This window comes from Ambystoma mexicanum, chromosome 1p (assembly GCF_040938575.1).
Source record: "Ambystoma mexicanum isolate Mex_15411 chromosome 1p, UKY_AmexF1_1, whole genome shotgun sequence".
In the NCBI taxonomy this organism is placed as follows: Eukaryota; Metazoa; Chordata; class Amphibia; order Caudata; family Ambystomatidae; genus Ambystoma; species Ambystoma mexicanum.
Genome location: NC_090921.1, coordinates 1,155,086,092 through 1,155,113,394, shown reverse-complemented (window position 1 = coordinate 1,155,113,394; position 27,303 = coordinate 1,155,086,092).

The following is a 27,303-nucleotide window of genomic DNA, read 5'->3' as shown; positions in this document are numbered from 1 at the left end:
CTCTACCTCTCCTGTTCCCTCAACAGGCCCTCTGTATGTCTTTGGCCGCTGGCTTCTTCGCTAAAACTCAGGACATCCTGTCCACTATCTCCTCCTTCTCTCCCTCTTCCTCTCTCAGCCCCCCTGTGGGCATCGCTCCCTCTCCTCCTCCCTTCTCCTCTTTCTCTCTAACACCTGACAAGTCCCATCTATGGAAGTGTCATCGAAACAGGTGTTCGCCCGCTACGCCTGAATCATCAAAGACCATATTGACACCCTTGCTCCAGCCTTTGCCTTTTTCTGTAATCATTATTTTGTCACTGGAACTTTCCCTTCTCCCAAACTCTTGGAAAAGCTGCACATCTCCCAGCTTACTCTCCACACTGAATCTGTTGGTTGTCTCCATGAACATCAGTCTGGTTTAAGAGCTCCCAGAGGCATGGAAAACTGCTCTCGTGAACACCTGTGAAGATCTGATCTCTAACCTTGATTCCAGCATTCCTTCTGTCCTCATCCTCCTTGAACTTTCCTCTGCTTTCGACATGCTCAACCACGCCATCCTGATCAATCGACTCCGTGAGAACCTGGGCATTATGGATAAGGCTCTGGAGTGGCTGACCTCCTTCCTATTGGGCCGCCCCTCCCAGGTCCAACTTGGTCCCTTTCTCTCCGCCACATCTCTCTACTTGTGGCGTTCCCCAGGGTTCTATCCTCTCACCCTGGTTTTTCAATCTGGCCCACCTGATCTCTACCTTCTCCTCTAACTTTCAGTGTTATGCGGATGACACTCAGCTTTCCTTCAGGCTCCACTCAGCCTCCTCTCCTCTCTCGCTCATTCCTGGTGTCATCTTCAACTCCACTCTCTCTTTCTCTCCTCACATCCCGGACGTCGCCAAGAAGTCCCACTACCAGCTGCACCTCCTCAAAGGGAGTCTTCCCTTTCTCACTTTCCCCCAGAAGTTTACTGTCTCCAGAGCCCTGGTTCTCTCTAAACTGGACTACTGCAACAACCACTTTCTCAATCTGCCTTCCTCTACTCTCTGCCCTCTGCAACTAATCCAGAACAGGACTGCGTGACTTATCCTTGGCCTCAAGCCCAGGGACCATATCTCTCCACTGGCTCCCGGTGGCTGCAAGGATCAAGTTCAAGACTCTTTGCATTGTCTACAAGGCTTTCTGGGGCTGGGATCCGCACTACATCCAATGCTCTCTTCCAAAATACCTTTCCTCTTGAGCCCTAAGGGTTAGATGCTTCTCCAGACAAAGAGTGGAGGGGTAGATCTCTCTCCTCTACAAAATGCCTCCCTGCCCCTCCCAAACTTGAGCCGGACCACCTGAAGTTCCAGAAGCAGCTCAAAACGTTCCTCTTCTCCTCTGCTTTCTCTCTCTCCCTCCCCTGCTGACCTACCTGTCTGCTGTACCAACTGATTGCTTGGCTCTCCTCAGTCTCATTGAGTCCAGGCTCTTTCTTGATTAGTCACCCTTTTATTGCCTCCGGGTCTACCACGCAGTTAAGGGCTGTAACTGTAACCCTACAGTCCCTTGTTCTCCTTGCACTACCAAGAGCCGAGTTACCCTGGCTTCCCTTACTCAAAGCATTGCTGCCCTGTTTTCCCCTCCCCCTTGCACTTCCCCCCTCCCTTTCCCCTTGCACTTCTCTTTCTCACACGTGTGTGTTATACATGACTTATCATATCATATCATTTTATCACAGATGCCCAGAAAAATATATAATGCTGCAGTAAGAAACGACTAGACTGGCAGAACCCAAATGCCAGTCTAGCAAGGTAATTACACTTAGCAGGACTGCGTTATCAGAAATCCCCAGTTAAAGAAAGTCATACCAAACTGAGGAATGGCTATAGTGGCTGCAGCAAAATGCCTCTCTAGCCACTAATACCACATATCATTTCTGCCTAGCTTGGACATGGTCGGCCATTATGATTTATTGCACAATCCCGCCCCCCACAAATCCCCTCTCCCTCCCATCCCTTACCCAACCTCCAAAATCAGCTCATTGGCCCAGAATTACTCCCACGCCCCTCTTCCTTGTCCCAGTGCTTACGTATGAGGCTCCATGCCTCATAGGTAAGTACTGGGATGAGGAAGAGTGGGACTAGGAGCAAGGAAGATGACAGGTAGCTAAGTCAGGCATTACCTTCATGTACCTCTACCTCATCCCAGTACTTGTGTATGTGGCATAGTGCTTCATACACAAGTACTGCCTCATACACAAGTACTGGAATGAGGAAGAATAGGGCTAGGAGTAATGAAGATTACCAATATGTAATCAAGGCATTAAACACAAGTCGTGGTGCAACACCATTGAGCTGACTGGGCTTCAGCACTCCCCCCTCCTGAAAGTTTGGGCAATTTGACTTGACTTGGCTGACCTACAGACTAGTTGCTGGACAGAAAAGGACACAGATGTTAAACGGCACCAGGGTTTCGCTGTTAACAAGGTCCCGGGCCAGCAATTACTAATGTACAGCATTTCACTGTTAGTACCTGCATTCAAATGCCAAATTTTTTAGGCAATTGAAATTGTGATATGGGCTCAGTACTTGCATGCCAGAGAAGTGATTGGAAGGGTTGAGTGGGAACAGGAGACCGTTCATTCTCACAACAGTTCATAAGTGGGTGCTTTCAGACTTAAAGGAGAGAGTTAACTGCTTGTAACATTGCAGCTGCACTAGAATACTCTTGTTAAAATGTGTAAAGAAGTTTGATGCTCCCACACAAATAAGTTTGTTCCTCTCCCACCACCCATGAAGTTAGCACCTCTCCCAACATTTGAAGGATCAGCCCCCTGAAATGTAGGTTTTGTTACACCCCTGAACACAAGCACACACACCATTCACCATATACACACGCACACCCAGTCACCCATACATTTAAGTGTGCACCCTTTCCTCATACAGGCACACACACCCAGGCATTCACCCATACTTTTAAGTGTGCATCCTTTCACCGTACACGCACATCCAGCCACCCATACATTTGTGTGCACCCTTTCACCATACACTCACACAGGCAAGACAGTCACGTATACATTTATGTGTGCAGCCTTTCACCATACACTCACACAGGCAAGACAGTCATGTATACATTTAAGTGTGCAGCCTTTCACCATACACTCACACAGGCAAGACAGTCACCTATACATTTAAGTGTGCAGCCTTTCACCATACAGGCACACCCATGCAGCCACCCATACATTAAAGTGTGCATCCTTTCACCGTACACGCACACACGCATACCCAGCCACCCATACATTTGTGTGCACTCTTTCACCATATACTCACACACGCACACGTCATGGGGTTGAGGGGAGCCATAATACTTCAAAAATAAATGTTTCTTTTTGAAGTCACTCTGACTTCATAAAGAAATTATTTCCGTTAAGGACGGAACCATAACAGAAATCATTTCTCTATAAAGGCAGAGTGACTTCAAAAATAAACTATTTATTTTTGAAGTCATATGGCTCCACCCACCCCACGACATGTAGGCCTCCAGCCTACGGTCTTCATGTCATAGGGTGGGGGGTAGCCCCCAGACTTCAAAAACAAAGTTTCTTTTTGTATTCACTCTGCCTTCATAAAGAAGTTGTTTCTGTTACAGAAACAATTTCTTTAAAAATGCAGAGTGAATTCAAAAAGAAATATAAAAAAGAAAATGCAAAACTTTTTTTCCCATTTCTTTTAACTTCATGTGGGGCTCCCTCCTAGGACATGTGGTTGCGGGGGCCCCCACACCGCGGGGGCTGCGTGGGCCCCTGTTCCACCAGTGTACGTTACTACCTAATTTAATGGTTCTCTAGCTACCTCAGGACGGTGAAAGTTTGTGCAAGCTCTGCTAGGAGTAACACCTGTGTTCTGAAGGCTGCACATATATCTCTGCGATGAGGGCTTAACTCTCTAAGGTAATTGGCAATGATGACAGCGTGCAATCTTCATATGCCTGCGTGCTGTCAATATATGTTAGGGTCCTGCTAACATATTAAAGACTGCTTGTTGCCTTTAGTACTTGGGTGCTGCTCAGCAGGATTGCTCTTTTACGAAATTGTCCAGAAAGATTATTCGGTGAGCTACTCAAGATGGTCTGCAGAGCTGCTGAAGTATCCTGCTGTGTTGTTCTGCATAACACTGCAATGCCGCTCTAATGTTACACCGGTGCTGCACCATTATATCCATGACACTGTTCACATGTTACCATCGTGCCACTCAACTTTCCTTTGCATGATACTTCATGATATTGACGTTGTTGCTTTTGTGGTCATTTCGTTTGTTTACATTTAATTAAGCAATAAACCCTGATGTGTAGGCATTACCCAGTCAGGTAATTCCTCAGGGCTGAGTTACAGGCACAAGCGAAGTGAGGGCCTTAATGTTAGCCGCAGGGATTTACCAGACCCGGTAATGCACCCACCCAATGGGTTTATTGCTTATTGCTTTTTTTTAGCTTATTGCTATTTCTTGTTTATCCCAGCATGTGATACCAGGATGCTAATAATTTTTTTTTAAAGTTGAGAAATTGTGTGTTTGCCGCTTCTCAACTTAGAAAAAAACTACAAACCAAGATGGCAGTCATGAGCTAGGGAGAAGAGAACTACATGTAGTCTATTCTCCCTTTCCATGGGACCATTGCCACGGCAGAGATGCGCCAGGAACATCAAGTGTTCCCGGTGCTGGTGAGGGACAAGGGAGCAGCCAGATAAGTGGAGCAGGGGTTTCAGTGGGTGAGGGATGTGGACATTTGGAAGTGGCGTGGGTTGAAGCAGGGGGAAGGGGAGCGTGGCACACACTTACCTGCTTTCCCAGAGGCAAAGATGGTGGCCTCCTGGTTCCGATGCCATAAGGTAAAGACCCCATTCAGGCCTCCTAATTGGCTGGGAGCCGCCCCTTACTACTCCTCCACCGGGTTCTAATTTATATTAGTATATCCTTTTAACCAAAGATTGTCATGATATGAATGTAAATGATGAAAGGTTAACATTTTAAATTGAACAATTGTACAAAAACAGAGGAATTATCCGTGTGGAAGTTGTCCATAGAGTATAAAGGGAGACAGTAGAGATACGGGAAAGGCCCAGGGTACGCTGACATAAGTTTTAGGCTTAGTCCATTGATTGTTGGATTTTTCTTTTCGACCCCGATCCTTCTTTAATTACTTCCCATTTTAAAATTATTATACATGTTCTTTTTCCTCCAACTCCTCGCCCTGTGAAGAAGCGCTAGTCCTTTATAAAGGGTCTCCTGGTGCACGTTGCGTGTAAGACAGGCCATTATTTCCCTCGCTGATCCTTTGCTGTTTCCTTTAGTGCATTTATGTCTTCCTGCTCCTACTCTTAAAATGTTAGCTCCAGCTTTAAGGAAAAGCCATCTCTAGTATAAGGGCCCATGGTCCATTCTGTACGGCTGAGACTGGATGCCTGACAAAAGCATCTCTTGCCTTGAGCTCCTCGAGGTCCACCTAGCCCTTCTCCTCTCTAAGGGGTTTTTTCTGTATTTAAAACATTTTGTTTATTAGAGATGCTTTGTCCTAAGAACTTCTCCCCTCTACTAGATATCGTACATCCAAGGTTAAGCCTCCATTGCCATCTCTCTTCCTAGAACTGAGGGTTTCTTGCTGTTAACCTTCCCTTTCCAACAATGATCCACCAATGTGTGCCTGTGCCAGGTATGCACAGTGGCAGATGCCAGGCAGATGCTCGCACTGCCATTAATGACGGGGTACGCAACGTCTCCATGTAAAGTGACATTGGGCTTCCCTTTCGGAGGATGCATAAAACCTATCCACAGAGACATCTCGAGTTGGCGACCAGCCGTCTCCGAGTACCACATTTCATCAGCACACCTGGTTATGCCAATTGCCCCGTCTAGGTGCCTTAGAGAGTGTGCCATGGTTTCTGGTGCTCTTTTCTTTATGCCATTTCCTGTGTGCGTGCGCTTGACGCAGGTGCAGCTACTATTATTATTAATATGAACACTAAGATAGGGGGGCATTTCCACTATTTACTCATAAACTCAGATTATTTATGTAGAAATTGGATTCTTTGTTTTTTTAAATGTTTTTGGCAGGTCGGCGTTGTTGTCAGTAAGACTGAACCACATGTACAGAGTGTCAATTCAATCAATTGCAATTTCAGCAGTGACAGGCGCTACTACCAAAGCTTGATCAATCAAAAATGGAAACAAAGTGGGGCAATTTATCTCCCTAAATTACCAGTAAGAGCCCAACAGTAAGGCCTCCAGTCTCTTTCTACACTGCAGGTGAGTAAGGATTGGCCTAAGTTCCAAAGGAAGGTGCTTTCAGAGTTAGATACCTGTGGCCACACAAGATCTACCAAAGGCCCTGGTTCTAAGGGGCCTGTGAACTGAAAGGGCGAGACCCGGCGAGGATCTGAGCGGTCAATTAGAACGCCCCCGGCAAACCTCCAACTCATACATAGAGGGGTGGTACCATAAAAAGTCTTCTCGGTAATTAATGTATTAATTTAACTTGGGCGTGGATAAGAAGCCAGTGGAGTTTTATTTCAAAATGGAGTCATATGATCTTGTTTACCACTATTTGACAAAATGTGAGCAGTAAGGATGTGTATATTCTGTAAGCGCTGGATAAGATGTTTAATTGAGCCTGCTTACTTGCAATTACAGTAATCTAATTCAGTCCTAACAATGGCCCTCACTAAGGTAACGCAATCGGATGCAGTTGGCAGAGGTCAAATTTATTTTAAGATCATAAAATGATAATGAGTAGAACTAATAAGACTGCTAACATGCAGTGCCATAGACAATGAGGAGTCCAGGATCTTGCCCAGTGATTTAGCTCGACCAGAAGCTTGAATAGAGAAGTTCGACTGGAAATGATCTACAAACCTAGGATTTCAAATGTGTAATACGGTCAGGGGCATGGCCCCATCAGGGGATAGGCACCCTCCCAGTTCGTGGCTGGAGGCCTGCCAGTGTCTTTAGGAGAGCCAGTCCTTCCCCATAGGCAGGATGTGGGAGTTGGGGAGCCACAGTCTCTGCTCCCCGTTTGTGTCATGTTGCATGAACCAGGTTCCACTGTCTGTCACTCAGTGTCTCATGTACCCCATTCTGGCCAGAGTTCGGTTTAGTCCCTGCAGGACTACATGTCCCAGAAGGCTAGGCAAGGAGGGGACTCGCCACGCGCTATGGAAGAAAACCACAAACTCCACTGTAGAAAAACGATCATGTATACCAGTACAGAAAAGCATTTTACCATTAATCCCAGACTTTGCTGCATTTCTTCATTGGCAGTAGACATCCAGAAAGTCACATCAAAAAGACTGTGCTACATGTGAAAAGGGGGCAGGGCTACTAAGGGTTTTTAAACCGTCACATTTCTGTAGTAAAATGCCTAAGGAACCCAGAAAGTTAAACCTTCCCACTTCTATGGAAAAACCCATAGGGAAACAAGAAAAGTAGATTCTACTCAGGAAACGTGATCAAGGAAACCAATGGAGAGAGGAGGGAAAAGGAGATAAGAGAAAGGAGGGATATACAAGCCCCTCAAGAATCAAACATGGTGCTTGGTGTTCGGTGGAGGACAGCTGGAGTCAAGGCAGACCAAGAGAACAGGCAGAGGACGAACTGTTGAGGGGAGTGTTTCTCAGATTAGTGTGTGCGTCTTTCAGGTGACGTGATGGCTGTCAGAAAAAGTGGTATCTGATTAAAAGACTGTGGCTGTGTATGAGTATATGGTTGTCATGACTGTGCCACTGGAGCACCAAGTGGCACCCATTGTGGACTATATGGGACTCAATCATGACCATAAACCTTCCAGGAGAATACTTATGCATATTTGTGTCTTTTCTTTCAATTTGCAAGACTTTGGAACGTCCCTATTTAAGTTCAGAAACGACATATCCCAAAATGTACCTTGTGGCAGTTCTAATTTTCTGCACGGAAACTCGAAGAAAGGGATTGGATTAAAACAATAGAGGCAGCAACAGAAAGTAAATTATTACAACATCTCCCACCCACGTTCAACAAACCAAAGGTACCAATGAAATACGTGAGGTGAGCAAATTCCCAGACAAGAAAAAAAGATATTTGTTTATGAAAGCAAGACTAAATTTACTACAAACCAAACAAATATTCGCTATTCGGAACATGGTGGAAAACCAAGTATGTCGACTATGTAAAATCTCAGACACTGTGGAAACGATTAGTCATTTAATTCTAAACTGTCCCTGCACAAAACAAAATAGAATCACCTACCTATCACCGCTGATCACGAATCATTGGATGATTCAAGAAGAAACTTTGTGGAACAGACTCATCGCCGGCGAAGCCACTCTGTGGACAATGGCCATGACAAATCTACTCGAAATGGCTTTCAAACAGATAAACGAGGCCAAGCCCACTGAACCTACTGCAGCAGAGTAAGGCAAGTGGGCCTATAGTCAGACGACCTCGGAAGTCTCCTACAAGCACTCTAACAAGTCGGATCTGTGGAAAGCCATTCTCGATGAAACCATTTTCGATGAAACCAAGAGGAACAAACTGTAGGACAACACTGTGCCACACTCTTTGACAAAATTACAGTTTTTTTTTCCTGAATATAAGTCAAATAAATAAATAAAAAATACCTTGTGGCAGTTCTAATTTTCTGCCTGTTCCTATGCAGCAGTCTTCAAACTACAATCACCAGAAGCCTTAGAGATCAGTGCTGCTTTCACTTTCCAGGACCAGAGAGGGAGGAGGCAGATTACCTTCCGGTCTGGTGCTCAAGGCAGGTGCTGCTAATTAGCCTGCTTCAGCACAGAGCAGGTCAGTATTTAAGTAACTGCCTGCAGGAGCACAGGGATCTTGCAATCAGTTCGCTCCCTGCCCTTTGTGCCTTGATATTTGGATTTCTACTATGTCCTGTTGTTCCAGAAAGACATCTTTATGCGCTTTTGAACCTGCACAATGTATGTTTCCTGCTGCATTTTTGTGCTTTACGTTAAAGTCAAAACTTGGTATGCTTTTGAACCTGCGGTGTGTGTTTTCTGCTGCATTTTAGTGCTTTACTTTAAAGTCAAATATAGGTGTGCTTTTGAACACTTGGCATACTTCTCATCCTCTACATGCACCATTAACGTCTACCACAATGGCACTATCATGTCCCAGGGTTCTCAACCTACTCTTCTCCTCCTTGACTGGTCCCTGCCCTCTCTCATTAACTTCCTCTCTTCTCCTGCTACCCCTCCTTCCTCCTCTCCTCCAACTTCTCCACCACTACCAACGGAAGTACCATGCCCGGGACACCCCTCGAAAAGGCTCAAAGGTGGTAATCAGATTCACTTTGCTACTCTGAATGCTCATTCTGCTGTCAAACACTCCTCTCACATCTGTCTCCTTCTTGAAGACTTTGACCTTGATGTCCTCACCCTTTCCGAGACGTGGTTCAATGCCAGCTCTGTCACTGCTCTTGACACTCTAAAATCCTCTCCAAACCCAAATCCAACATGCCTGGCAGTGGAGTGGCCTTGATTTTCCCTTCAGCGGAACCCTGCTTCTATAATACCTACTCAATCCTACTCCTCTTTTGAATGCCTCGTATGCAGGCTTGGGATCTCGCCTACTCTCTCTCACCCTTGCTACAATGAACTGGCCCCCTGTCCCTATTCCTCTCTTCTTCTCTGGGTGGGCCAACTTTGCCTCTTAACCTCTTCTTCCAAACTCCTCCTCCTTGGTGACTTCAATATCCACCTCAAATACCTTGAATCAGCCACCTCACAGTTCTGTGTCTTCTGTGACTCCCTCTCTCTCACTATTCTTCCTTCAGGCCCAACACACTCTTCCGGACACACTCTGGATGTCCTCATCTCTGGCGACATCCCTATCTCTGACCCGGTCACCACCCCTCTCCTGGTCTGATCACTCTCCTCCCGCTTGGGGCCCATTGGCCCTCTATCTGAGCCACCCCCAGCACTGCCAACCTCCGTCGCCGTCATTTCGACCGATGAAGAGAGTGTCAGTCATGGGTTTTTATTCAATTTTCAAATCCCCCTTCCACCTCTGCTTCTGACTCTCCCTCTGACTCTGTTCTTGCTAATCTGCAACTGTTGATCTCTAACACCCTTGACATCCTTGCTCCTGTCATGAGGATCCACCTAAAACCTGCCTCCAAGAGTAAAGGCTGGTACGACTACGATCTAGCATCTCTGAAACGTCATTGCAGAGTTGCTGAACAGAAGTGGCATACCTTGGGTTTACCCTCTGACAAACGGGCCTGCCGCCTGCTCCAAATGTAATATTGTTTCTCTATCTACTCCAAGAAGAGGGTCCACACCCAAGCCTGCATCTCTGGAGCCACCAACAACACGGCTGAACCTTTCAGAATCTGCAAGGAACTCGCCAATCCAACTGCAATCTCCACCTCTCTCCTTCCTTCCTAGGCTCTCTGCACTGCATTGGCCTCCGCATTTCTCATCTACAACACAGGACATCCTGTCCTCACTCTCCTCCACCTCCATGTCCACTCCTGCTCCCCTGCCTCACTTGGCTCCCCTCCTTCCACCCTACATACTTTCCTCCCTCTTGCCCATAGCACCAGGTGAGGTCACTAAAGTGGCCCGCTATATGAAGGTCTCCTCCAAACAGGTGCTTTCCTGCTCTTCTAGGACTATTAAATCTCCTCTCTGGCCCCAGCTCTTGCCAACTTCTGTAACCACTCCTTCACCACTGGCTCTTTCCCTCTATCCCTCAAGCTCTCACTTGTGCACCCTCTCTTAAAAAAGCCATCAGCTGACCCCTCCTGCCTGGTTAACTATAGCCCTATCTCCACCACCCCCTTCCCGGGTAAGCTCTTGGAGAAGCTAGTCCTCCCCCAATTGACCCCCCACACTGAGCTTGTTGGTTGCCTCCATGACCATCAATCTGGATTCCGGGCATCCAGAGGCATGGAAAGGGCTCTCCTGAACATCCATGAAGACATGCTTGACTCTAACTCTCCAGCTGTCCTCATTCTCCTCACTCTCTCCTCTGCCTTTGACATGATCAAGCATTCTATCCTCATAAAACAACTCTGTGATACCCTCAGCATCATGGACCAGGCACTGGAATGGCTGACCTTTTTCCTCACTAATCACCCTTCCCAGTTGCAACTGGGCCCTTTCTCCTCCATCACAATACTCTCTACATGCGTGTCCCCCAGGGCTCTATACTATCGTTGTGGCTCTTCAATATCTATCTCAACCCTCTTGCTCACCTGATCTCCTCCTTCTCTCGTCATTTCCAGTGCTATGCTGAAGACACACAGCTTTCCTTCAAACTTCCCTCCACTATCTCCTCTTCCTCCTCTCTCATCCCCGATTGTCTGACTGCCATCCAGGCATGGTGTGCAGCTAATGATTGCTGTCTTAATGCCAGTAAGATGGAGATCCTTCTCATTGGGACACGTGAGCCCTGTTTTCTTCCTACCCTTTGGCTGCCCTCCTCGGGCCCTCTACTCTCATCATCCTGTGAGGCCAAAAACCTTGGCATCATGTTCGACTCCCACTCTCCTTCAACCCTCACAGCTTTGACCTTGCCTTTGTCCTCTCTAGGCTGAACTACTGCAACAGCCTCTTCCTCAATCTCCCCTTTCTCCTCCCAACACCCCCTTCAGCTAATCCAGAATAGGGCTTTATGACTTATCCTTGGCCTCAAGCCCAGGGATTGTATCTCTCTAGCCCTAATATATCTCCACGGGCACCCTGTGGATGTGAGGATCAAATTTAAGACCCTCTGCATCATCCACAAGGCTTTGTGGTGCCTGAGACCACACTATCTCCAACTTTCCCTCCCTAAATAGTCCCCTGCTAGAGCCCTCCACTCCTCTGATTTCAACTCTTTGATTGGCAAATGCTTCTCCAAGCATAGAGTGGAGGGTAGGACCCTCTCTTCGGCTGGTGCCTCCCTTTGAAACAGCCTCCCTGCCCCACTCAGACTTGAGCCGGACCTCCTTAATAATAATAGCGCAGTCCTAGTGGAGTCTCTGTCAAAATCATATGGCCTAAACAAATAAACCTATTGCCAATCCGTACTTCTAAATACAAATGGTGTGGGAAAATGATGTATGCAAAGGAAATGTGTTCAAGAAATGATTTGTCAGGATAGCTGAGCAGTTGGCTTCCCTTCCCCACATTTTCATCACGGGACAAGGTGGCACACTCGAGCTTCGCACACACTCTGGCTTCTCTGCCTCGAGGATGCAGTTCAAAACATAGGTATCTGGGCCTTTTGCGCCAAAGTCCTTTTCCCAATAAAAGTCTCTTATTGCAAAGTGCCTGGGATAACAAACAAGTACCAAAGTTCCTTCCTTTCTCTTCAGGATTTTCACATTCACAAGTTCTCGGGTTTAATGTTCACAACGGGTCTCCCTCAGTCGAACAACGACCCCCTTAAACACAATGTTCACAATTGGTTTCCCTCAATCTGGCTCGGACCCTGGGTCTCCCTCGATCAGGCTTGGACCCCTTTAAACAGAAGTTCACAATTGGTCTCCCTCGATCGGGCTCAGACCTTGTAATCTCACTTTCTGAGCTTTCCCCTTTGTATCAAAAATCAAAGACTTTCGACTGTGCGGTGGATTTTGCTTAAACCTTCACAGTACAACTTCGATTCACTTCATTCATGAGTTTCATCTTATTTTTACTTTCGCTTCTTCCACTTCTTGGCTAATTAACTCACACAGAGACCTTCGATTGAGCACACTAGCGGTGCCGGACCACTCTGTTACTTGTATCGTATCTTCTCTGTTAAAGTACAAACTTCCATCAGCAATTGAGATTTGCTTGTGTCTTTCATTACATGCATTAATATTCTTTGCTCTTGTGCTCTTCATACAATGTTGCCGCATGCAACCTTGACTTCAACAAAGACTGGTCTTCCATCAGTCTTGCCAACTCACTGGCTGTGTTCATTTCTCTGGCGCTGCTTTGATCCTGGAGCCAAAGACGGTACCACAGTAGCTGCTGCTCGTCCTCAACTTGGCCAGTCATGCAGGAGGGCCCCGGGTATCTCCGACACACAATGCAGGATTCTTCAGTCTGGTTTCCTGGCCTTATGCATTTTAATCTGAATGTTTCTTGAAAGTAACGGTTTCCCACTGGAAAGGTCAAGGGTATCTTCCTCCTTGCACTCCCTTCTTAGTTTGCTGCCTTTCTCCCCTCATTCAGCTGCCATTTGGAAAACGCTGTTCCTTCATGTGCTGCTTCGCTCAGAGTGTGCTTTCGTGCTCCGCCTTTTATTGGTGTGGGGAAGCTTAATGGAAGTCAGGTCTGAGCTGTTAACAGTAATTGCCTGGCTTTGCCTGACCATAGTAGTGGGACATGTTAGGTACAATGCTCAGGTATGAATCTGTTTTCTCCCAGAGCTGGCTGTCCATGTGAAGGTGTTCACGTAGGGAAGGGGGAGAAAGTTCCCAAGTATCCTGACTGATAGGTTGGGGTAAAGGTGTTATGGGGGGATACCGCGTCTCGCCATCACGTGTCCCACTCCCCGAAGAACCCTCACCCAGGTGATACTCCCGCACTGGTCCACCCTTAGGAACCAGATTCAAAAGCGATGGCTGTATCCTGGCCACCTGGATGACAGATCCTCTGGGACTAGTCAGTAAGACACTTTCTGGTTTCTCACACATGGGAGAAGTTTAGGTGAGGGATCTTGCTTCCCTCTTCGGATATCCTGGCCTTCCTTTACTGGTGGAAGATATAAGGCAGACTGTACCTTCAGCCAGCATCCAAGGTTGAGTTCTTCTTTGTTACTTCAAGTGAATTCTTCCTATGATCTGCCAAAAGAGGCGTTCAGAAAGCTTTTAAAGTCAAGTGGGGCACAATGATTAGTTTAGGCTAAGCCTACCTTAATGAACCAATCCTGGCATCCCTACCAACAATCTCCTGTATGCATGAGGCCAAAACCAGAGTGCTTTGCAACGGTAAAGGCAAAGGGGTGAAAACTTGTGATACTAAGTCCCACCCATGTTGATCAAAGTGTCTCTATGGTTAATGGATCTCTCTGTGGTACCTGATTAAAGTGGCAGGTCTCCCTTGAAGCTGCAGCTAGTCCTACAAACCACATTCTCGTACCTTATGAATGGGGTCCCCCTACCAGGGGGGCCTACTATAAATACACAGTCGCAGACATGACAGCTCACTGTCATTGATACTGAGGGCGGGAGCTGGCTTCAGGTTGACACAGTTACATACGAAAGGTTGTTGGGTTTCCTGTCTCCTTTGATAACCTCTGCAGCCAGGTCCCATGCGGGCCTATTTGAAGTACCATCTAATTCATATGTTAATCACTGCCACCAGCTGCTGAGCCCAACAAAAGAGCAGGGCAGATGCATGGAGCCTTTGTTAGTTAATTAGGCTGACCATGGCAGGGGGAAGCTTGGTCCTCCCCCTTCCTCGAGATGACAAAGTGTACTCATGGCTGTCACGTTCCAACTGAATATGACAGGGTGGACTGAGCCTGTAGGATGTGCCCACCCAGAGTACAAGGGTCTATGCGTTTGCTATTCAGTTGACACCTGAGGAAAGGATTATCTATTCCATGATGAAGGCTGCCAACCTCAGAAGCTCTGCAAAACCCCAGAACAATGCCGTAAGTGCTTTAAAGAGCTCACCAAAAAGGAGGGTCAAACATTCTAGGCATTTCTACATATCTAAGTGGTTAGGTTACAGGTAACAAAGTTGACACAATTTAGGGCATGTTCAATTTGATTGCATGTGAGAGCATTGTGATGAATCTGAGGATGTCGTCCCTTCTCCCCTAGGGGGAGACCTTTCACATGGGGCCAGGGTGGTGTGTCGCCAACAGAATAGTCCCCCTTGGGGTGGTACACTGAGGGAGATCACATGGGTATGCCCCTGCTTTAATCCATCCAACCCCCTCTCAAATCCCAAATCTTCTTCCCCATCTCTAAGTAGTACAAATGTGCTATGTTGTCAGATCAATCACTTTAATATACTTGAAAAACCTAAAATACAAGAGAGCACTATGCATCTGGCATTTGAATTGAAAGTGAGTACTGTGAAGAAGAAGATGATGAAGAGAGATCACTCTGGATCCTAAAATCACTCGGGAGAAGCAGAATGGGTGGTCTAGCTTCTCCCAAGATGTAATTTGCCAAAAGAATACAACAAAGCAATGCTGGAGTTCAAAAAGAGCTCAGCTGGGAGACAGAGAGAGAGAGAGAGATCCTCCTCCATGGAACTGCGGGAGGCGTGCACTGGGTGGGCAGAGAGAAGTGTTAATGGGAGCCACTAAGCGGGAGCAAGGAGAGCTTAATCATGGTCTAACCTGTAAATACTGCTAGGGCTGCTCCCAAGATGTACCTCTGGGGCATCCCAGGCTCAGGCAAGCCATCTGCGAGGAAGGACGCACAGCAGGGCAGACACCTGCAGAACCGCTGCAGACACTGCCATTCACCCGAATGCTAGCGGAAACTTAAGGAACAATGCAGCTACTGGGGAAATGCTGGTACCTACCAAGAAGAACAAAATAGATATGCAGGTTATTCAGGAGGCTTTGGAGGTCCGGCCAAAAAAAGGGGCAAATACAGATACTATAGAAGGAGGGTCTGGGACCCTGAAGGGGTATTGTGAGTCCTAGACGTGCACCCATGTGAGAAGAATAAAATAGCTTGGCAGGAGAGTGAACAAAGCTATACTGCGAGTCGAGTACCCACACCCATGTGAGATGAATAATTTACCAGTCGTGGTAAATGGGAAACTGAAACATGAAGTCAATAAAATCCTAACGCTCTTGCTATTGGATCCAGTTCCTGGGGGTGGACCAGTAAGTGAGGATCACCTGGATGTGGGGATCCTCAGGAAGTGGAAGTGGGACACCGACGGGTGGGATGCGGTATCCCCCTTCTTATAATACCTTTTCCCCAACCTACAATGTAGGATGCTCAAACATTCTACCCCCCCTTTTCCGATGTGACCACTTTCGCATATCACGAAGGACGACAGACTAACAATGGAGCTATTTACCTGACATGTCCCCACACAAGGGTCAGGCAAAGTCAGGCAATTGACCAGAACCGCACACACCTGATGGCCCTTTCCCTTCCCCACAGGGAGACAAGATGGAGCACGAGAGCACAATATGAGCAAGGCAGACCGTGCGACGATAGAGCTAACGCAGCATGGCAGTTCAAGGGAAGGAGAAAGATGGTGTGAACCGAGAGGATGACAAGGAAAGAAGTGACCTTACCCTTTCCGACCAAGGCCCATGAAACCTCAGCAGAAGGAATCATAAGACCGCGAACAATAGCCAGTGTGTGTTGCAGCAGATGTCAACGGTACACAGGGCCCTCCTCCACTAATAACCAAGCTTGGGAACCAACCTTGACTCACTCCAGAGAGAAGAAAAGCCAAGCGGTTCAGCACAGCCAGTGAGTCGACGGGAGAGCTGATAAGAAACCAAACTGAGTTAAACGAAAGTAGCAAGCGGCTAATTGAATTGTGAAACTACAAAGAACTATCGATACCAAAAGGGGGAAAACCATCAGCAGAAGAGTCAGGTACCACGTGGATTCTCACTCAGGAAACTCTGGGTGATTACTCGATTGTACAAACTACCGTTACCAGAAGGCCTTGGAAAAGGTGAGAAATGGGTCAGAGTGGTCATACAGAGGTCCAGCAAAATCCTCTGTAGAGTCAAAAGTCTTTGAGCAACAGATGATTGTGAAGCTAAGGGAAATTAATCCCACATTGAAAGAACTGATTGAGAAAATGTGCGATTGACAAAGTTGGCAAGAGTGAACCCGAATGAGTGATGCCAATAAACAGGGGGCAAAGTCTAAAGTCCTGATAAATAGTGTGTTGACAAGAGTGAACCCGGCAAAGGGATGTCCACAGTGAACTGTTTAAAAAGACATTAAGATTAATGAATGTCACAGATGAAATTGAGTTTAAAGCAATAGTGAACCCGACGCAGGGAAGCTAACATTTGAGAAGGGTCTAAGCCCATAAAAGAGGGACACATGGGTGAAGATGCATTACCCATTGTACAAGACGAAAGGAACTTTTTAAAATTATTTTGAATCACATCAGGTCCTCTGAGGCAAGAGACTTTTTGTAGAAAAGAAGCTTAACCTCAGAAGGCCCTTATTGCGTAGAGTGGAACTGTTGGCTCGTGCAGGGACAGCTCGAGCTTGTTCTGTACTCCAGAATCCTACCTTTTCCCGTGTTAAAAATGTGGGGAAGGGAGACCCTGACTATCGCATCCTGACTTATTATTTGGGAACACTTCCTTCTTTCTTATGGACATTATCCCACAAGGATTGGCAATATGTTTTTTTAGTATAGGCCTATTTTATTTGACAAGATGCCACTTGGACTGCCTTATTGTTGTTTGATGGTCAAAGTTTGCTCCCATCTTAGATTTAGGTTTGGATTGGGCATTTTTCCAACCTACCTATCCAGTTTAATAAACACCCTTGATCTGTGATCACTTGTGTCTGTCTTTACTCTTGCCACCATGAGTTCCTTACAGTGCTTGGGTAGGGTGGCGGCCATCTTGGGCTGACTGGCACTATGTAAGTTAGCCCTGTATCCTCTCATTTATTAATTTGATTTATTGTTTGCTTGTTATCCGCTTATACAGCAAGTAAAATACTGTTTCAAAGTGCCCACAGGGCGAGGGGGGGAACAAGGGCGTGAAATGCAATACAAAACACAATATTTAATAAGAACAGTGAGGGAAAAGGATGAAAACATGAACCTACAATGCTTTGTGACTATTCAAATGTGCAAGTGCAGCAAGGAAGAGGGTAGAGGGGGCCCGAGAATGTATAAGGGCCCCTGACACCAATCGCAACAACTGTGGGATTAGCAGAGGAGGGAAGAAAGGAAGAAGGATGTAAAGAGGAAATTCATGAGGAGCTTCCGGAATTTAAGAAAGTCCTGCTCAAGGCGCAGAGTCCAGGGGTGGCTATTCCATAGGAAGGAGCCCTCAGAGGAAAGCGATCGACCACCTACCCTCTGTTTAGCTAAATGCTCGACACACAAAAAGCTGGTGCGAGAGGAACATAGTGGTCTAGAGGGAGAGTATTTAGTAAGATAATGTTGAAGATAGTGGGGTCCCTGGTTCCTGAGAGCCTTGTGGATGATACATAGGGATTTGAATTTAATCCATGCAGCAACAGGGAGCCAGTGAAGACTTTTTAGGGCAGGAGAGATGTAGTCCCTGGGCTTAAGGCCAAGAATAAGTCTTGCTGCCCTATTCTGGATTAGCTGGAAGGGTTGCAGAGTGGAAGAAGGTAGATTCAGGAGGAGGCTATTGCAGTAGTCAAGCCTGGAGAGAACCAGTGCTTGGCCAACATTGAACCTCTGGGGGAAAGTAATAAAGCAAGAATACCTTTGAGAAGGAAGAGCTGAGCGTGGGACTTCCTGACAATGTCCAGAGTGTGAGGGAGGAAGTAGAGAGAGGGGTCAAATATGACTCCAAGTTTTCTGGCTTCAGAAGAAGGAGCCGAGGGAGAGCCCAAGGAGGATGGCCAGAGTGAAGGGAGGAAGGAGGGAGCAGGGGTCCCAATGGGAAGGATCTCAATTTTACAGGCATTGAGGCAAAGATCGTTGTAGGTGCAGCAGGACTGTATGGCAGATAGGCAGTCAGGAATGATGGAGGGTGCAAGAGGATCAGCAGGAAGTTTGAGGAAGACCTGTTAGTCATCTGCATAAGACTGGAAGTTAGAGAAGGAGGAGACAAGGCATGCAGACAGAGCTAGGTAGATGTAAAAGAGCCAAGGGGAGAGGATAGAGCCCTTGGGGACACCACAGGAGGAGAAGGAAGTAGGAGTGGAGAAGGTACCAAGGATGATGTGAAAAATATTTCTCCAAATTTGTCCATAACAATGATTGGTTAAAAGCTCAAGAGTTCTGGCACAGACTTTCTGATGGTAAAGAGATCCCCATTGCCATAGAATTGTTGAAATTATTGCATGAATTGCATTTCATCGAAATTTCATTAAAAAAAAGAAGATAATCTGAAATGTAAGAGTAATTGTTACATTTTATTTCAATATCCTTACACATATCTTTTAAATTAAACGTATTTAATGAGATGATAAATGCATTATCTGTTATTTGTTCTAATTTTGAGAAAATTGTAAAAAGTATATTTGTGACTAATAATAGAGTTTTAAAAAAACGCTCACCTACTGACTATTCCTAAATTTCACTTCTCGAGGGTCGGTGGCTGGGCCTTTTACTGTGGCCACCGCCATATTATGGAATGAGCTACCTGTTACCCGTAGACATGTTGAGAATCACCTCCAATTTCATTGTCTCCTGAAAACCTTTTCCTTTGAAACCGCTGCTACTCATTAGTGTTCCGGGTGTTGTCCTTGCGCTGTGATGCCCTTGGGCGGCTGTGCACGTTACAAATGCTAATAACATAACATAACATGTCAGTGTGATATTGCTTTGCATTAGATTGATGCTCTTAAAGAAAGAAACTGGGCCTCATTACGAGTTTGGAGGCAGCCATGGTGCTATTAGCATTACTGGGTTCCTGCAATGGGGACTTACCGGGTTACTCTGACATAGGAGGACCCGGTAAGTCCTCCTTGCAGGAACCATTCCCCATTCCCATTTGAGCCCCCATAGTGCTCAATGAGAATGGGGAGGGAGGTAACAACGGGCACATTACAAGTGTCCCTTTGTTACCTCCCTCTTCCCCTCACGGGACCCAGAAAAGACGTCTGGTTTTACCAGACATCGGATCCGGGTCCCGCAAAGGGAACTTCGTAATCAGCACTGATGGAATGAAGGGGGCCGGTCCTGTACTGGCCCCCTTCATTCCATCAGCGCCAGGGTTGTAATGAGGTCCACGATCTAGACATATAGATTCCTGCTCAGATTGTGGATGGAAATGACTCACTAAAAACCTAGACTAGTGCATGAAACTAATTTCAAGACATAAGCAGTGTAAGCGTTTGCAATTTGTGTCAATGTAACATAACATGATTGTATGCCAAACCAATCACTCTGAATATTGTGACCTAAGCAGAATGAATGATTAATTGAATGAGTGCCTAACTTTAGTGAGAAAGAGGATATTGTTACATGACCGTTTCACCACATACTTCAAACCAGTTTCAATTGCCTTGAAATAGAACATGGCATGGGTGGCACTATTAAACCAGTGAATCAGTTTAGAGGATGTTACCTCAGCCTTTTTACAAAAGGTAGAGATTAGTCGGCAGAGCACTCATGCTTGAGTATGCCCCAAATAAGCATCAATCAATCCGACCCTACAAATCACCAGTCTGACGCTGTGAGTTAAGACTGGGATGATGTTATGCTCACCTGGTCTCTGCAGAGGCATTGGGGCACGGTTGCATCCCTCCCTGAACTTGAATCTCCCCCTTCAGGCCTCTCCCTCAGTAGAAAAGCTGTGAGCGGTGGTAGGTGGTGATACTGCTCCTTCATGGAGATAAGAGTGCATGAGTGCACCAATCTGTGATTCTTGTACCTCTCAAATCCTTCTTGCCAAAGTACGGTTTCTGTGAGCATACGCCGGCTCATAAAGCTCACCTGTGAATTATGGAAGACAAGCTCTACGTCATGCTACTTCTGGCAGGGGCGTGTCAAATGGGATCTAGTTCCTTTACTGATCCCTGATAAGGATTAGTCCAGTCCAGCTGTGACTATGCTTCTCCTTATGATTGGTAAGTCTTTCTTCAGCTCTTGTGATGCTGTTCGTTCTGTTTAATGTCTTTATATGTTGCTCCTATTTATGCCCGCAAAAATGTCTCTCTTCTGTTTTCTTCCCTTAGATGGAAATGCGGCCTAAATGCAGCTGTGAGATGCGAGACACGGCCGGATGGAAGATGGATGCTACCGCATTGTTCAACAGCAGGTAAGTGAAGGTTTAAGGAAAGCGCGAAGTATGGCGAAGCGCAACCTTAAACTGACTTTTTTTTCAATGTCTAACCTTGTCTTCTGTTTTTCCTTTCAGGCGCTGCTGTCGACGATGGAGCGTGTCGTGCTGAGGTGCCAAGATGAAAATTTCGGCGTTCCAGAAAGTGTAAAGATGAATACTTGGTTCGCCGAAGAGATGTACAGGTAAGAACAGCTTCCCCCAGTTGGTAAGCATGCTGGCAGGATGCAGGATGTCCAGGAAGCAGGATCTTCAAAGGTAAGTCTGACCTCAGGCGACGGTGAGCGTTACGCTGCTTGCAAGTGCAGAATAACGCAAAGCGTCTGTCTTGAGGATCGGGGCAGCTTATATAGCTGAGATCGTGGGCAAGCCCATTAGGGCCGATTTACCAGCCACACCCTGCCACTCCTTGAGAGTGAGCACGTGCAAAGGCAATCCATTAGCAGCCACACTCAAGAATACGCTTGGGGCTGCTTAATGGATGGAATGTTTAAGGTTAATGCAGCCTCCTTAATGGATGCAATGTTCAAGGTTAATGCATCTAAAGTGCTATGTCCATAATAAAAGGTTTTTGGTGTTAAATGGATGTTCTTGTTTACTTTTATTCATGAGCCTGGTGCCAAAGGTGCCAGGACAGTGTCCACCCAGGTCTTCTGTGCATCCAACCCCTGCATGCCTGTGCCCCTGACTTCATGACCATGATAGATGAAGGCAGAGGCAAAGGTTCTACAGCAAGGTACCAGCAGCTAACCCACACTGGGAAGCACTGAATGTAGAGCTATTGAAAGGTAGCCCAACTTACAGGGGTAACCTCTAAATATATTGGGGTACTCCTAATCATGCTCACACCAGAATGAATGTACTCCTCCAGGGAATTAAGGCAAAGAGTCTATCTTGCAAGGATAACAAACTTTAATCTGTACAGAAATGAGGATAAGGGGGGCAAATGACTCTGCCCCCGGACCAGCATTCCGGTCTTCCGTGGCTGGTTCCTACAGACTGATGCCAAGAAGGCTCCTTATATACTGTTGGACTTGGTCACTGGATACCTACATAGCTCATCCAAACTGTTTTTCTTCCTTAAAAGGGACGCTGCAGTCTTCCTTCTGGCATGGCCAGGTTACAAACTACTTATCATACTGCTGCCTAACAGTTATACATTGTCACTTCATTGTATCATTATTTTGCTATATTATGAACATTTACATATAAACACACCTTCCCGCCATACTCTCCACATTCTACTCAATACAATTATATTTTTTCTGGTCCAGTAATTCCGCTTAAAAACCCTGTATTCCTAGACTGTTACATTGTGTATGAGCCCCTGCCTGCCTGGGAGTTTTGATGGACAGGGAACAGCTGCAGAGTTACCTCGTGCTCTGCCAGCCTTAGCGATGCACCACGGCAATGCCTGTAGTCTATTTTGAGCACTGGCTGTATTCCTTTTGTCACAGAACTCTTTACTGTGCTTTCAGATTTTAAAACTACATAGAATAACATTTATACATGTATTCAGTTTATGGTTATTTACACCTTATATTTAAATACTATCTTCATTTAGTGGCTGGCCATGCCTGTGTGTAATTATTTTTTTATTCAAAAAGTTTCTCAGTGCTATAGTGCTTAGAGAAGTCTTGACTAATTGTAAAGTGCTTGAGGGGTGCAGGAAGGTGCTATCCTAAGCGCTAGCTCCTCCCGAACATTATCATTGTATATCCCTTAAGATAATTCTCAATGAAAAGATTAGGATGGGAAACAGAAAATTCTTCCTGGAAAAAAAGTTACCGTCTTTTTGGAAAAAACAGCTCTAACCACATGCATCTCTTTAAAGTCTGAGACTTGACTAAATTCTATGAGGCATCAGGATTGTGACAATGCTCCCTGTCTGACTCTTGGGGTAAGGCACGTGGTGAACAAGGGGGCTGGGTTCCGCCATCCACTAAGTGATGCTGGGTCTTGGGTAGTGAGGATCACCTGTCCTACACTGGCCTACCCGGATAGGAAGAAAGGGGCTTGTAACAGGATGGTAAATCATTCCCCTCCCCTTTAAGGGAAACCTTCGGTTTTAAATCAACAACTCTAAATGTTTCATTAACACACACAATATGGTCCATACCCACTGTAAGACAACCCTTCCTCCCACAAGAGGCCATAGCCAAGCATTTTTGACACCGTATATAGAGCGGAATCCAAGGCAGAATGGGAGTCATCAAGTGCTGGATTTGAAGTGAGCAGGGTTTTTCCAAATGGCTTGATCCGAAGATTAAAGTGTACCTGGTAGAAATCTGTGGTCCTCCAGGTGAGTATACACATGTAACAAAAAAGTGGACCACTAGGTAAAAGATGACAATGAACTCTGACTTTTGTTTCATTAATTCACAGAGAATTATTTTAATTCATCACATAACATTGCATCACAAAATGTATATTTAAAAGAAGCTCAAAGCCTTTGACCCATCATTCATACACTTTCATACTCTTCAACCATTCACAGTCCCTAATGAGTTCAAAGAACAGTGTAATAAACAATGTCACTGTATCATACAAAACAATACAAATATAAGATTCAACCCTTTCTATTTTACAGGTGTGTCCCTCTGTATCTATTACAGGAGATCTAACAGTCGACACGTGTTTTGGTTGGTATTAAGTGGGGCTTATCATCTCTTGCCCTTCAATTCTGTCAACCTTCATCAGGACAGAGGTCAACTATCGATTATGTGTTGCCTCGCAGGAAGTTGGGGTGAGCAACATAATTTCCTCTATATGAATGTTGGAGATGAGTATAGATATTCTAGGACAAATCCCGTATAGTTTCTGTCTGGAACAACATCAACTTATGGATATTCTTATTTAGTGAATTTTGCATTATAAACATCCAATAGGCATCTTCTAGGTTTCTTAGTAAGGGATCAGCATCTTGGTAAACAATCTCTGAGCACCGGTGTAGACAATTGCAGGTACTACTAAGGGGGTAATTCATAGAATTCGGCGCACAAGTGGCGCATGCGGCTGGCGCACAGTGTGCGCGTGTGGCAGTCTGCGCCAGCCACATGCGCCAAAACCCATTTCAGCGCACAGCGTATTCATGGATTTCAACATCCATAACCAGCCGTGGTACAGAGTGTCGCCACGACCCTGCAGCAGCGGCAGTTACGCCCCCAGCCCCGCCCCGTGCGGCAATAACAGCGCACAAATCCTGTGCATGGCGCACAGGCCAGTGGACCAGCATACAGCCCCCCAACCATGACAACACATGTAAAACTCCCCGCGCAACCCTCAGAATACACATACCCCTCTCACGCTAGCGAAATCGCGTGTAAAACTCCCCGCGTACCCCTCAGAATACAAGTACCCCTCTCGCACTAGCAAAATCACGTGTAAAACTCCCCGCGCACCCATCAGAATACACGTACCCCTCTCGAGCTAGCGAAATCGCGTGTAAAACTCCCCGCGCACCCCTCACAATACACGTACCCCTCTTGTGCTAGCGAAATCGCGTGTAAAACTCCCCACGCACCGCTCAGAATACACGTACCCCTCTTGCAATAGTAAAATCATATGTAAAACTCCCTGCACACCCCTCAGAATACACATACCCCTCTCGCGCTAGCAAAATCACATGTAAAACTCCCGACGCACCACTCAGAATACATATACCCCGCTCGCGCTAGCGAAATCGCGTGTAAAACTCCCCGTGCACCCCTCAGAATAAACGTACCCCGCTCGGCCAGTGAAATCGCGTGTAAAACTCCACACGCACCCCTCGGAATACATGCATGCAGCCCATCCACCCTCAACATTCCCCACAGGCAGCCCATCACCCCAGTGCATGCCCCACAGGCTGCCCACACCACAGGATGGAGTTTTACACACGAGTTTGCTAGCGCAAGAGGGGTACGTGTAATCTGAGGGGTGCGCGGAGAATTTTACACGCGATTTCGCTTGCCGAGCGGGGTATGTGTATTCCTGGGGTGCACGGGGAGTACCACACGCTAATTGACAGTATGGGTCCTCCCAGGTGTGCCATCTCCCCCCTCCCCAGGCCCTGCAGGCAGCCCACACCACAGGGGACTACCCTGCAGCCCTGGCCATGCCCCGCAGGCAGCCCACCCACCCTGGCCATGGCCCGCAGGCAGCCCACACTACAGGGGACTACCCTGCACCCCTGGCCATGCCCCGCGGACAGCCCATACATCCTGGCCATGGCCCGCAGGCAGCCCACACCACAGAGGACTACCCTGCACCCCCGGGCCATGCCCCGCAGGCAGCCCATACACCCTGGGCATGCCCCGCAGCCAGCCCACATGGCACCATGCACTAGTGAGCTCTGACTCATGTCCCCCTGCACCCCACCCACGCAGCATTGACGGGCACCTGCCAGTAGGCCCTGACTCATGTCCTCCTGCACCCCCACCAACCCAGCATTGACAGTCACCTGCCAGCAGGCCCCGACTCATTCCCCCTGCACCCCACCCACCCAGCATTGACGGGCCCCTGCCAGCAGGCCCCGACTCATGTCCCCCACAACACGTCATCACGATCCACAATCATGGGACTTATGGCCACCCAAATCACACCCCACGCCACCCCTGTCCAAACACCCAACTAAGTATTCCATCCACCCCACATAGAAATGCCCATTACATGATACAACCCAAATGGCAAGTATGCACATCAACACATGTCCATCACACACACACAATGGGTGCAAGTGAATGAGAAAACCCACATCGTGACATGCATGAAACCAATGAGAGAATACCACACATTGAAGTATGAAACAAAAATGTATTGAACACAAAAGCAAGGGGATTAAATCAAATCACACAATAATGGAAATAAGAAAGAAAATGCAGCATGTTCCAAAAAAATTAAATGAAAAATATGAAAGCAGAATCTAAATAAATCCAAATGAAAATGGGTCCAAAGTGTCCGTCCAGCAAACCAAATCCAAAGGAAAACAATAAGAATAATCTATTGCTCCATGGTGAACACAAAAAAATGATGAGAAATGCAGTCTTCAACTAAATACAAAGAACAAATCCAGGGTCCATATGCCCAACTATTGAAAGGAAACCTACAAAAAACCCTACCTAATAAAGAACTATCTACAAAAGGGTGGTGCATAGTCCAAGTGCTCCAAATGAAAGAAAAACATAAATTAAACCTAACACTAATTAACTATATATAATGGCGGCGGGCAAGTCCTACGGCTCACTAGTTGATTTCCCAGGCCAGGGCATCATCGAACACCTGTTCAATGTCCTGGAGGCGGGCCTGTTCCCTGGACCCGAGGTCTCGCAGGGATAACGCCATGTCCACCTCTAACTCCCTGCGAATTCCCTCGAGGCACTCAGCCCGCCTTAGCGCCCTGCGCATGGAGTTCTCCACCCTTACCATAGTGAGCCGTGCCTCCTCTGCCCGCCGCCACTCCGCATCTATCCGCTGGCCCAACCGCTGCCACATGAAAGACACTCCCATTCAAGGGTCCTCCTGCCCTCCGGCCAATGCCTGCCCCTCTGATTTTGATGGCCCCGAGCCACATCGAGCCTGCCGCTGCCTCCGATGCAACTGCCTCTGCCAGCACGACGGCATCCAGGCTGACGGAATCCACCGGCGCCGTTGTGCACATGCCCTGCCCGATGATGCCGGCACATCCTCCATCTGCTGGGGTCCAGTTGCTGGGGTGTCCACCCCTGCTGGACCTCCGACTCCCGACTGTGGCAGGGATGGGATCTCCACCGAGCTGGCTGTGTTGGTCGGGGCAGGTCCACAGGGGGCCCTGGTGGCATCTGGGCCAGAAGACGGCATGGAGAACGACTGGCACATAGTCTCCACAGAGGAGCAGAGGGCCGCCAGAGTGCCCGATACATGTACGAAACTCCCAACCATGGCCCCTCCCAACTGGGCCACATTGGCACGCAGCTCTTCTGATGATGTGCGTGCTCCCCCCAGGAAGCACGCACGTCATCACGAATGTCATGCGTGTGCAACGAGACGCTATTCAGGACGGTCTCCATACGGTCACGTGTCCCCTCGTCCGCAGTTAGAGGAGCGTCAGATGACGTGGATCTTCCCCCTACCTGCGGACGGGCCTGGGATGGGGCATCCCTGCTGGTGCATGGTGGTGCAGTCACAGTGTCAGGGACAGTGACATGCACAGGCCCTTCCACGGTGACCTGTGATGCCTCCTGCCCCTGGACTGCACCACTTGCACCAGTGGTACTACCCCCACCAGGCCCCATGTGCAGCTCAGTAGCGGCCTCCTCCTCCTCTGTGCAAACCACAAACCTGGATGGCTCCACACCGTCTTCCGTTGTTGCAAGCCACTGTGGGGGCTCACCCACCCCTTCCGCTGCAGCCGTAGTGGCAGACACGGCACCAGTCCCCTCGCTTCCGATGATGGTAATTCCTGGGAGGG